This window comes from Pteropus medius, unplaced genomic scaffold (assembly GCF_902729225.1).
Source record: "Pteropus medius unplaced genomic scaffold, Ma_sr-lr_union100, whole genome shotgun sequence".
Lineage (NCBI taxonomy): Eukaryota > Metazoa > Chordata > Mammalia > Chiroptera > Pteropodidae > Pteropus > Pteropus medius.
Genome location: NW_024340696.1, coordinates 24,301,600 through 24,312,404, shown reverse-complemented (window position 1 = coordinate 24,312,404; position 10,805 = coordinate 24,301,600).

The following is a 10,805-nucleotide window of genomic DNA, read 5'->3' as shown; positions in this document are numbered from 1 at the left end:
TCTAGAGTACCTACTTCCTCTTTCATCTGCCTTCTGCCCCATCCCCACCAAACCTCTCTCCACAATGACTCAGGAGTTGTAACTGGATCTATTGTGTTGAGATAGAGATAGATAGGTAGGAGAGAGAGAGAGAGAGAGAGAGAGAGAGAGAGATTGCAAATATTCTGTATAGATTATTTAGGAAGATGAAAAAAAAATCTCCCCTCCCCAACTGAGTTAGTTTTCAGTTAAGAAAGTACCACTATGCATGAAAGATTTACTACATTCAACTTCTAAATCTGTATACTTGCATTCCCATGTATCCACATTTTATATAATTGTGAAGAAAAGATACATCCAACCTTCTTTATTGTTTTTCTCTATTTCATTAAATTTCCATATGAAGTCAAGTCCTGCTTTTGTAAATGCTATAGGCATACTCAGTCATAGATTTAATTGAAGAAATGGTGTCCAAAATGTTGAAATGTAGGGGTTGAACTGGAACTGTGGGATTATGTAGGAAGTAGGTTGAGGCACAGAAGTCAATGGTTAATTAGGTAGAGCTGAACTTAAATAAGGACTTGGAGCTGTGGTATGTGTCCAGGTACAATAAAGCTGTAAAGAAACTGCTTGTGCCTTGATAACATGAAATCTACCACCCCCAAGATGCAAAGTGAGAAGGCTGACCGAGGATTCTTGATTCTATCCCAAATGGCCAATTTGCACCAAGGGAATGGTGGGAGGCACAGTGGATATTTGGAAGGTAGAGGGAACAGCAGCTTCTATTAGATCAACTCAGCTTACCTTTTTCCTAAAAGCAATTAGTGCTAAGATATTCAATTAATTGAGAATTCCTGGAAGTGTGATAGTGCTAAATATGAAGAAGGATTCAGGAGATAAATGCAAAGCTGGAAGTACAAACAAAAGAAGCAAAATAAAATAAAATAAAATAAAATTAACAGAACATTTTGGAAGAATAGATGTGAAAGATGTGCCAAAGAAGGATAATGTTTCCCGGAAACAGACTTTTAATATTGAATAAATAAGTCCACATCCTCTGTATTGGCCAAATTATTTTGCATTTCTTGGCTCCTACATTTTGGGGAACTGCATCACCTATGCACATGTTTCCTAATAGAGCAGCCCATTTAGATAGCTTGACCCTGCACCCTGGTCCAAGAATGGGCCATCAAGAAAAGCTGTAAGATGTGAGACCATGTTTCCACCATGAAATACAGAATGAAATAAGTGAAATAATACTTACTTGTTGATTCTGTAATTACCCTTATTTTGCAAATGATGAAAATGGAGGCTTCCAGGTGTTGAAGTTTTTTCAAGGCACATAGTTAGTAGGGGTAGACCCAGGAATTCTAATGCTGGTTGGTTTCCCTCTAAGACAAATCTTGATTACAGAAGGGCTTCATAAATGCAGGCAATTATTAAAATAAGACCGAAAAGTTTGAGGACAGACTGTATCAAGATTTAAATAGCATGCTTAGGAGTGTAGGCTTTTACTTATGGAGAATGGGGACACCGACATGGATTCTGAAGCGAGAAGTGAAATGTTTTAAGTTGTTCTTTAGGAAGATAACTCTCACAGAAGCCAGAGAGAGTTCTAATGGTGCCCCCTCCTCTTGGGATCCATAAACTATCTAATTGTATTAACAAATTCTTTATTCAACATAAGCTAGCTGAAGTCATATTTCTGTCACTTGCAACTGAAAAAGTCCTGATTATTAATTTATAAATCTGTTTGCAGATGAAGAAACTTGAAACCAGACATTTTAAATGAATCACAGTTTTCTGGTGTCAAAGTTGGCACTAGAATGTCCATATCTTTGATCCCTGGTCCTAAATCACTCTACCCTGGGAAATTAGACCTTTTATTTTTTTCATGTCACTATTTGTCTTGAAGAAAAGGTGGCCAAATCAATTCTTCATGGACAATTGAAAGTGATTTTATGTAAATTAAATCCACACTGATATGGATGTGGAAAACCAGTACTCAGATGACGGATGCATTTATTAAATGTATTTAGCATAAGACCATCCCATACTCCAGACTCAGACTTGATAAGGCTCTTCAGACTGTAATCTGATGATTTGGAGTTAGAAACACAGCACGTGCACATAAATAGTGAGAAACATGATAACGTGTGTTCATCAACAAGTCCACTGCATCAAAGTGGAGAAAAGACAGGCTCAAACATATACAAATGCTTCAGACCTAGCTTCATGAGAAATGGATAACTTGAGTTTAAAATAATTTTCTTCCTCCATGAAAATCTGTTAAAAAGTTTTAACAACTTTTGAACAAGCTGTTCTCTCTCAAAAGAACTTACTCCTGACTACCCCTAGTCATTTTTAACTCTTACGCATCTAGAATCTAGATTCTGCAACCTGTCTATTCTGTCTATCTTCGCTCCCACCTTAATACAGTGTTTTGTTTCCACTCACCTGTGTAATTGTAGTGGCTTCTTAACTCATTTAGCTGTTGTCACTCTTGTACCACCATCTAATTATGTTACTCTTCACTGATTGAGGAATTGGCTTCCAGCTCTTAAGCATGGCATTCAAGGCCAACTGAAATCTTACTAACGCATGTTAGTTAGCCTTAATTATCCAAATACTTATAAGTCTCAGCTAAATCAGCTATTAATGTTTAACAAGTATCAACTGTTATTATTTGTTAATCAGATTTTCCTGCTTGTTTCTATTCCCCATGTGTAAACTTGACCAACTTTTAGGCATGAAACTTTTATTGAGTCTACTCCCTTTCTACAATGAAGTGATGATGCTCTCTCTCACATTTCCAGGGTTATTGGCACAACCTGAAGGACTCTCCACAGTTTTCTATGTATTACTGTCATATTTGTACATGTCTTAACTCTCTTTCCAAAAATTCAAAACCTTGGGAGTAAAAAAAGTCTTATTCTTTACTGTACTTCTGCCTTGCACCTTCCACGTAAGTATTCATTTGCATTGAATTTGGGAATAAGTTACTGATGATGGAATGAATTCGCCAATATCTTTTATCTAAACCAAATTGAATGTTAAAAAAAGGCAGAATTTTATTGAAATGGGAAAAAACTCAATACAAATAAAAATGGTTTCAAATATACACAAGTTCAATGATACTAGTTTTCGTCACACTATTTTTTTTGTTGGTAGGAAACATGATCTTTCACACTCTCTCAAGGATCACTAAGGTAATTAAACTTACTACAAAATTCGGAAAACTTTTGTAGGGCTAATCACTTATTTCAATTCATTTATTGTGAAAGTTAGAGACTTCTACAAATGCTTTACTGATTTAAAATTTTTAAATCTTCAGTATGAATCTCATTTTGGATGTTGAATATGTCTATTTATATTCTAATGCCTCACTTTGGAAGACATAGTACTGTTTTTAATATTAGCATGAACCATGAAATTTTTGCAACAGGTATAAGAAAGTTTGAAACATCAAAATTATTTTAACATAGCCAAAAACACCTACTTTACACACTCACAATTTGTACGATTTATGAAAATCTCATGATTTATATCTCTCCCAAGAGCTAACACATTTTTAATACTGAACTTTATGTAGGCTTGCAATAATCTACTCCTGAAAAGTTTCTAGTGACTTGTAATTTATGTCCACAAGGAACAGCTGTGGTTGGCATGTACTTCCAATGGTTGATATGCAGGGAAGAGAATTGATATTTACAGTGCTTTGAATTCATAGAGTTAAATATGGATTTTTAATGCATATGTCTTTAATATTTGTAGTGTATAATCTCAGGACTTAAGAAAATAGAAAAGATATTTTACTGCAGTTAGATTTTTTTTAGCACTAATTCCCATGTATTAAGCTCACATGTTATCTGGAAAGAACACCTTTCACCCTATCCCAATATTATTTCATCTTAGTTTTAGAGAAGAAGCCTCTTGCTTTGATGAAATAAACACTTATTAACTTTGTGTGTAATAACAGAATGTTAGAATGTCTTTCTATTGCAGGGGCCATTATCATGTTTCCTGAGAATACTATAGCACAAACATCTTCAGTTTTCTGAGTTGTCTTTTGTGTGGTAGGAGTTTTTCATATACAAATTCTTTTTAAGATATGTGCAATGCGAATATTTTTTTCCATGGAGAATTTGCTTTTTCATTTTCATAATGGTACCTTATGATGAGCATAAGTTTTAATTTTGAAAACTAACATCAATTTTTTGCTTTTATACTTTTTTTGCTTTTTGAGTCTTGCATAAGAAGTCTTTGCCTCTCCCAGGTCACAAAAATAGTCTCCTGTATTTTCTTCTAGAAGCTTTAAATTTTTAACTCTTATGTTCAGATTTAAGATCTTTCTCAAATTAATTTGTGTGTAATGTGATGTAGGGATTGTGGTTTCTCTTTTTACTCCAGTGCTATTTTCACTGATTAGGACCTCTAGTCTAATGTTGAAGAAAAGTAATGAAAACAAACATTCTAGCCTTATTCCTGATATTAGGAAAACAATAGATATTTTGTCATAAATATCATATTTGAGAGAGAAGGAGAGAGAGAGTGCTTGAGTTCCAGAGGCTTCCTCAGAAGAGTGAGGAAGATTCTTTCCTACAAGTTCTCAGCAACTTCTTGTTTTCACTAGTCTAATTCTGAACCACCAACTATCAAGAGTGGCCATGGATGAGATTATAACTGAGCCACCTGCCCCTGGAGTCAGAGGTAGAGTTGGTAATGGGCTGTGCAGAAGCATGGGCACCTGAATGAAATTAAGAGTTGTAAGTGTAAGGAAAAAGAAAAAGAAAAACAGGATAGAGATCCTATAGAATAATAGAGGCTGTAGAGATATATCAACAAAATGTGATAGTGAGCATTATTTGGATTCCGATTCAAATAAACCAATTGTTACAATTGTCTAAGACATCTGAAAAAATTTGAACATTCTCTGGATCTTTGATAACATCAGGGTATTTTTGCAAATGCTTTATGTATAACAATAGTATTATAATTATTTTTGGAGTCCTTATCTTTTAGAGATACATAAGAAATGTTTATAATGTGCTATGATGTCTGAGATTTACATTAAACTAACCCAGTGTGAAGGTGGGAGAGTAAATGGGACTATTGACAAAACAAGATTGGTTAGGTGATGAGTATATGAGCATTATTTTATTATTTTCCTTACTCTTATGTAGAAAATTTCCTTCATGGAATTAAAAACTCCTCTACCCTAAAAAGGAAAAAAAGAAAAAAGAAATAGAGATTGACATAAAAAATAGGGATACTGAATGTTTTGGAGACAACTATAGTGCCCACTCTATTAATACTTTTCATATATATCATTATTTCTGATTATTTAAAATTACTAATTTTGTTTATATTCACAGTTTTGAATAAAATGAATTAATAGAGGTCAAAATTAGAAAGATCTAAAAGGGTATATAGTGCTAAGTCTTCCTCCCATGGTGGCCCATGTTACTTAGTTTTCCATCCCCAAAGATTCTCTCCTGCCTTACACTGGAATCAATGCTATCCTTTTCTCATGTATCATTTTCGATGGCTGCCAAATATTGCACATGTAAACATACCACAATTTATGGACTGATTTTCTTATTATTGACATTTAAGGAATTCTTATTTATTTACAAAGCTTCCTGCACTTTAGATGTTACATCATCAATTACTTCTTCTTATGGACCAAATATTTGTGTCCCTCCAAAATTTATATGTTGAAATCGTAACTCCCAATGTGATGGTATTAAGAGGTGAGGTCTTTTGGGAGTAATTAAGTAATAAAGATAGAACCTCATAAAGGGGATTAGTGCTCTTATAAAAGAGACCACAGAGAACTCTCTAGCTCTCTTTCTGTCACGTGAGGATACAAGAAGAAGACAGCCCAGAAAAGGGCCTTCACCAGAACCCGACCATGCTGGAACCATGATATTGGACTTCCAGTCTCCAGAACTGTGAGAAATAAGTGTTTAAGTGTTACTTAAACCACCAAGCCTGTGGTGTCTTTGGTATAGCAGCCAGAATGGACGAAGACATTCCTCTTTCTCTAGAATATTCAGTTATTTCAACCAGAACATTTAAAACATCCTCAATTATCTGGTTACCTAAAACAAAACTAAACAAAACAAAAATCAAAAAACCTTCCCTCAACCCCACATCCGACTCTAGTTATCTCTCTATTACTCTTCTTTCATGCACAGCCTGAGCCAACACATCAATATTCTACTGGGATAGACTATGTTTACAAGTTATATTACCCAGTTTCCATTGAGCTTTTCAGGAAGCTAGCTCCTTCTCTGGGAGGTCAACCTGCAGGTATCAATCTTAAATAAGTTAACTCTCCTTTTCCACTTTGTACTTTCAACTTAGGCTTCAAACCCCATCTGTACACTGATATCTCAAAGAATATATCTCTAGTCCAGAATAGCCACATATGTAAAATCATCTACCTGATATCCCCACTTCACTAATTCAAAGGCACTTCAAACTCTCCATGACATGATCTCCTCCTCCAAACCTGGGTCTTTTGCAGTGTTTCCTGTTCCTGGGAATGGTACCATCATACATGCAATTGCATGGGCCACCTTTCTCTTTCTCCTTTCCCATATCAATCCATCCTCAGGTATTATTGATTTTATCACTAGAACATTTCTCAGTCGATCCAGTTCTCTCTAGTTACAGAGTCACCCATGCTAGTCCAAACGACAATCACCTCTCACCTGGAATAATTGGTAGCCCACTAATTAGTCTCTCCTTATTTAATCTACCATCAATGCAATCCATATTTCATACTTTACATGGAGAGACTTTTTTTTCCTTTCCAGAGACAGATCTGATTATATTACTCCCATAGGCTTAAAATTCTTTAATGCCTTTTCACTGCATTTATGCTAAAGGCCCTATTGTGGTCTTCAAAGCTCTGCATGGACCGCTTCTTCTTGTCGCATCTTACAGTTTATTCCCTTTCTCTCCTTGGCTTTCAGTGACAAAACTGAAAGACAGCTTTAAGTTCCATAAACATTATATGCATTACACGATCCTTGCAAACTCCATTTTCTCCATCCAAAACATTCCTCACCATCCCCTTTCCTGTGTCTAGAGATCCCTGTTCATCTTTTGATTCTTAGTTTAAGTGTCTCTTTCTGGGGGGAGCATTTCTAGATGTCCTCAGTCTTTCACAGAATGATTTTTTTTCCTTCCAGAGCACTTATGTCTTTTTGTTATTATATATTTGTTTGTGTAATTATTTGAAAACTATCATTTAAGAAGTATCTCCTCCCATAGATAGTATGCTGGTACTGTTTATTTGTTTATTGGTATAGTTCTTGGATCATGGAAGGTACTTAATACGTACTTCTGAATGAATAGATGATTATATTTATCTATCAATCTTTGTCTTTATTTCAGATTATTTATTTGATCTATATTCCCAGTGATGAAATGAATAGATCAAAAGGTGCACAACCATTTTTAAATGGCTTTCAATACACAATTAGATGTATTAATAGATGATGAAACATTTTTCTCAAAAGAGCTCATTAATGAATCAAAAATAATCTGGGAAAAGTTTTAAGGGGCAATTTTAATGACTTTTTCTTTTGGCCCTCTCTTGTTTAAGCACTTATATCGGACTTAAATCTCTACAGAGAGAGAGAGTTTGTCAAAGATGCACCTGATATACATATATAGAAGGATACCAAGAACCTGATTAGTAGATACGGGATCCAAAAGGATCTTTGCATGTTATGGCAATGGCCTCAATATTTGAAGATGAAATCCAACAGAGCAAGTACAAGATCCTGCACTATATTTTTAAAATTCTATTGCTTGAGTACTGAGAGTGTGTTTTAGTGAGATCTGTGGCTGTCTCTCATGGCTCAGATCCAGAGTTCCTTTTACTGGCTCCTGTGTCCTCTGCCTTCCTTGACCTTCAGCCTACTTTGTTTTCCTTTAATACCCACCTATGTCCACTTTATTTCTTGCAGTTCTCACGCAATCCCAGTCTGGCTTCAGTCATGGTCTCCTATGTTGCCTCTTGATTGACACTGATCTGAAGACCAGCATTACTACTATTTATGTTTTTGTAAATGTAACATACGCTCTTTAAAAGAACATGTATTTCCTCTTTGTTAGGTATAGTGAATATTCCACACATGCACATGTCCTTGATGAGGCTTCTCCATAATTACCTATCTTTTCCTGCTAGCTCTATCAGTTTCAGTGAGAAGAGTATTATAAATCTATGACTGCTGGTGGTGGAATTTATTCTTATAATTCTGTCAAGCATAGATTTATTTTTAGTCTGTGTTGTTATAGATTCAGCATTATTGTAAACTTCTTGGTGACTGTCTTTGACTTTAATAATGGTTTTTTTTTTTTGCTTTCAAGTTACTTTGCTGATATTAATATTGTTTTTGATGGTTAATTTTATGTGTCCATCTTGAGGGTGTTTTCAAATGAGATTAGTATTTATATCAGTGATGTTTGAGGAAAGCAGTTTGCCCTCCATAATGTGGGTGGGCTTCACCCAATCACTTGAATGCCTGAATTGAACAGAAAGACCAGCAAAAGAGAATTCTTCAGCAGACTGCCTTTATACTTCATCTGCACCATCCACTCTCCTGAATGTCCAGCCTGCCGGCCTACACTGTATATTTTGAACTGAACAGCTTCCATAATTGCATGAGCCAATTCTTTGTTGAAAATCTCTTTCTATATATGAATACATCCTATTGGTTCTGTTTCCCTGGAGAAAGCTGACCTAATACATAAAAATAACCAGATTTTTTGGTTAATATTTATTGGGCATATTTTTTTTTTCCCATTTTCTCTTGGAAATGGTGGTCTCCTGGAAATGGTGGTATCTCGGAAATAACAAATAGCTGTTTTGTCTTACCTTTTCATATAATCTAAGACCTCTGTCATTTAATCATTGCATTTACTCTGTTTATATTTTTTGTGACTATGGCCATGGATGTGTTTAGACTTATTTCTACTATCTTCTCTTGTGTTTCGTTTTTATAATGGTTGGTCTTTGTTCTTTGTTTTTTATTTTTCCTGCTCTCTTCCTGCCTTTTGTTGAATTGATTGTTTTCATCTTTTAAATGGAGAAACTTAAGCTTGGGTATCTCCAAGAAAACCAATTTCCAGGGAAGAAAAAAAAAATCTACATATAGAAAAAAAGAAAGTTAAAACTGAGTCACAGAAAAATCTGGTATCTTATAAGTGAAAAACTGTGCTTTTGATAATGGAACTTATGTTACAAAAATGCCCTTTTAAAGCTTTCATATTATAATCTTGGTGTTGGCTTCCACAGGACAAGTGAGAAAAATCTTAATTTTTAAAGAATTATTTAAAAAATATTTACGAATTCTTTAGCTAATAACATATGAGGAGGTATTTGGCTTTTTTGTTGTCCTCCTGGGCAACTTCCCTCTTGATATGATAAGCTACCCTGTCTAATTTGGTAGCCACTAGGCACACGTAGCTATTTAATTTAATTACATTTAAATACATATTTAAAATTCAGTTACACTAGCCACATTTCAAGCACCTAGTGGCCCCATTTGCTTAGTGGCTATTACTTTGGACAGTGCAGATTATAGAACATTTCCACCATTGTAGGACGTTCTATTGGACAGGTGGTGATAAACCTATAGTTGTACTGCAGCTTCATATACCTTGGAGCAGAACTATTTGAGAGACTGACTGCATCATGTTGCAGAATTTGTAACTGGAAATCTACAGCAGCTTCGTGTAACATTTTTCCAGCATTTCCTGCTCTTGTGGCAAACAGTGACCAGCATGGGTAACAATGCCTACCATGGAGGCTATTGGAGGTTCCTGCTTCTGCACACAATCTCCAGGCTTGGCGCCCATTGGACATTGGAAGTGATATATACAGAGCAACAGCTTAAGGAGTGATGGTGATAATTAGAACTGAAGTGCTAACTTCTGTACCGCAGTGGGGATATTGATTTTCTGAATGGTGTGGGGAAGCCTAGAAAGGCTGGAACATTTCCAGCTGAAGCCAGATTGCAAAGGGTTGGGCATGGCCCAGATTGGCTCATAGCATTTGGCATTCATTTGAAACCTTGACCTCTCCACCTTGTTACCAGACTGGTTAGAACTCTTCTGAACCAACCGGTTAGGTCATCTACCCTGAGCCTGTTGCACCACTGGCACAAGTGACTGGTAGCTGCAGGTTAGAACTGATTTAGGAATGTATTGGCAGGAAGTGCCCACGCCAGCCTCCATCTGTTCCTGAATAGCCTTGATGGGCAGGTGAGACTTGCTTTCTTCCTCTGGACCAGCCAACATCTTCAAGACATCTGTGCCCATCCATTGCCGGAAGAACTTTGACTCAAGAAGAAGCTGAGAAAGCCCAAGTTCTTTGCTACTCTCTTACTCTCATATCATCTTGGCACTGGGTATGTCCAAGAAGAGAAAATCCCCACCTTAACTTTTCATTGTCAGTGGTGTTAGCCAGGCTCATATTCACCTGAATGGATTAATTCTTAAATATTTCAGCTTCTCAAATTTATTTTTTTAACCTTGGTTTGTGCTCACCTCCTGTGTAGAGCTGTCAAATGATTCCCCACCCTGCCACTGATTTCTTTATAATTCATTTCTTCCATACTTTGTTGGCGTTGTTGTTTTTTGCCACTTACAAAGTCAGAGTCTTTGGATTTCCCACTGGGATCTGTCATCACCTGACATTTCAGCATTGTACTAGGTAAACTAAAATATTCATTTTCCATGTCTTTCCCAAAGTTGAAACTTTGTGTCATGTACTGTGCTAAGTACAGGAATACAAGGCCCAAGGT